The 3,162-nt window shown below is 35.5% G+C and overlaps 1 long non-coding RNA gene across 1 annotated transcript; it reads left to right on the forward strand.

Annotated features, from left to right (window-relative positions):
• Positions 1-324: 324 nt before the first annotated feature.
• LOC110937879 lies at positions 325-1,596 on the forward strand. The gene is made up of 3 exons (XR_002591097.2): positions 325-600; positions 861-980; positions 1,084-1,596. It is a non-coding gene; the product is annotated as an uncharacterized LOC110937879 (long non-coding RNA).
• Positions 1,597-3,162: the final 1,566 nt, after the last annotated feature.

Here is a 3,162-nt window from a genome sequence, read left to right on the forward strand (position 1 = left end):
GCAAGAAATTGATTTACTTTGTTATGTTAATATCATTTTAGGAAATAATTTCATAACATTTTCTTTTTGTTTAATGCAACTTAAGATTTCCAAGTGATAAAAAATTAATGACAAAATGACAGTGCACGTCCTTTAGGTTTAACCAAAAGTACAGTGCACGTCCTTAACGTTTAAAAGTTGCACTGCAAATCCTTTAACTTTATTTTCGTTGCATTGCAAGTCCTTTATGGCAAACGGTGTTAACTTTTACCGTTAAATACCCCACGTGCCTCCCACGTGAGGGGTAGATCCGTCCATTCATTGTCCTCCTTTATTTAAAGTTTAAACCCGTCTTCAACCAGTTCATCCCCTTCCTCTCTTGTCACCTCCATCTTCAACCAACCAGAGGACACCATGGCGGCGGATGGCGTCACGACGGCGGTAACATCTCAGGCATACCCGGAAGGATCTCAGGTCAAACAAACCAAGTCACTCATCACCGAGTTATGCCGCCTCTCTACACCCTCGGTTGGGTCTCCGACACCGGCGGAAGCATCACCGCCAAGGTCCATGACGATTCCGTTCCAAAATCCGACCAACTCATCATCATGTCCCCCTCCGGTACGTATCTCTCACTCTATTTGTTTAAAAAAATCTGCCTGGTGATTATTGTTAGAAATTAGGGGTTAATTGGACTTTTGCTAGTGTTAAACTTGAAGAAGATGAAATTAGGGTTTGTATGATAGGTGTGCAAAAGGAAAGGATGGTGGAAGAAGATATGTATGTGTTATTGTCTTTTGTATATTGTCTTGTGTAATTTTGTTAATGGTGATTATGAAATCATGTTGTTGTTTCTGTGCCTTTTTGTTTGGTTTGTTTAGATTACTCATATGGAGATGATTAAAGGAATTCAAGGGCATGGTTATTATGATGAGCTTGTGGTTCCGATAATAGAAAACACTGCTCATGAAAGGGAGTTGACTTAAGCTCTTGCTGCAGCAGTATGTTCTTTTTGTCTCGGCTTCAACAATCTGCAAAATTTAGTTTTGTTTTGGTTAAATTCGAAGAAAATTAAGAAACTTTTTTTTTCTCAATTATCAACAGATTGAAGCGTACCCGAAAACAACTGCGGTACTGGTGCGAAACCATGGTATTTACAGGTGTTAGGGTTAAAATACAGAGAGGAAGGGGATGAACTGGTTGAAGATTAGGGTTTAAACTTTAAAGGAGGACAATGAATGAACAGATCTACCCCTCACGTGGGAGGCACGTGGGGTATTTAACGGTAAAAGTTAACACCGTTTACCATAAAGGACTTGCAATGCAACGAAAATAAAGTTAAAGGATTTGCAGTGCAACTTTTAAACGTTAAGGACGTGCACTGTACTTTTCGTTAAACCTAAAGGACGTGCACTGTCATTTTGTCAAAATTAATTAAATCGAATCGGCATTTAAAGTTCGTATAATATATAATTTAGAAAGTTAGTATAATATATAATTTAAAAGTAGTTTAAATTTGAAGGGGTAAGATATATTTGAAAGTTGTGACTTTTTGTAAGGGGTGTGGTATATTTAAAAGTGTTATAAAGGGTTGTGACTTTTTGTAAGAGGTGTGATATATTTAATAATAGTTTGAAGGGTTATAACTTTTTAAAAGCGTGTAACATATTTAAAAGTTGTGACTTTTTGTAAAGGGTATAATATATTTAAAAGTAGAATGGTAACCTTTCATCCAAACCATTGTGTCTTAAGTTACTATTTGAATGTATATATAATTATGCAAGGGTGTGAGTAAAATAAACTAAAGGGTGTGACTTTTAAACCAATTCAACATACCCTAAGTTGCTAATTGTATAAGGGTATAATTAACGTTGGAACGGGTTATAGTTGGAAAACCTAGTTGGTTACTCCAGCGGCCAACTTCTTGTCGTATACTCGTACGGGTTTTGTGTTTTTCACTTTTTTGGACCTGCATTTGAAGGTGGTCAAGAAGCCCAATAATTTAATGAATGAAAATATAAAATGCAATTGCTTTATTGTTTCCAAAAATACACGTGACGTAGATAATGAATGAACCTATTAGACACAGTCGGGAATTAGTTTTAAGGATCCAAACGGTGGTTTCAACCAAACTTTCAAAGAGTATAGTTATATCTTACAATCAAGGATTGAAGGTTACTGATATAAAATAACTAATATGTTATAACTAGTTGTTTTTAGTTACATCGCGGTTGATTCAAAATATTTTACGGTGACTATCGACAAAGTTAACCAGTATAGTACAGAATTTCAGACTCGTAATCCTTAAATAACTCTAGCAAGTTCCTTTATCTCATATTCAAATGTTTCTTTATCGAATAAATAAATACTTGAATCTATTGTGATCATATTAAATTGTAGACTTTACCTCAATAAGATAATGTCTTCGAATCTTAACTACATATACGATATGTGTCAACTCATGATTAGTGTTAACTCAAGCTCCTGAGTGGGATAAATAGTTTCATGGGGTTTTAGTTGACGGGGGACACTACGACCTTGCCTCTCTACATAAGACATATCCCAAACCAAGATAAGATGCATCGTAATAGACCACTAATCATTTTTTCCCTCTCGTAAACTCGTGATAACAACATCCAAAACTTGAGCTGACTTTTCCATCTAACAACTAAAAAGTTTCGTCGTCTTATTTGTTCCTAACAAGCTTAACATCCTCAGAGGTTAACTTTTTCAATGGTCAGGCTAATTGATATAACTTTTAATGAACTTGCGATAATGTGCGACACATCCAAGAAAACTCCAAACCCCGGTAGGCGGTTCTTTGGTGGAGGCTATTTCATCACCATATCAAATTTTGTCGGATCAACTTGTATACCAACAAAGCTTTTCATGTGGTCCAAGAATTGTACCTTTTGAAGCCAGAATGAATACTTGGAGACTTTGACATAAAGTTTCTCCTTTTGAATAATTTGAGAATTCCACAGAGACGACGAGCATGATCAAACCTTAATTTGTGAATACGCGAAATTATCATCAATGAACACAATAACTAAGTGAGCTAGTATTAGTCAACACGCCGAAACATCCATGCATATAGTTGCGGTGTTAGTTAAGTAGTGGCATAACCACAAATTTATAATTATGTTGATAATTTAAATAATTTAACCATTATGCTACAATGAG

Source organism: Helianthus annuus, chromosome 1 (assembly GCF_002127325.2).
Source record: "Helianthus annuus cultivar XRQ/B chromosome 1, HanXRQr2.0-SUNRISE, whole genome shotgun sequence".
NCBI classification, from domain to species: domain Eukaryota; kingdom Viridiplantae; phylum Streptophyta; class Magnoliopsida; order Asterales; family Asteraceae; genus Helianthus; species Helianthus annuus.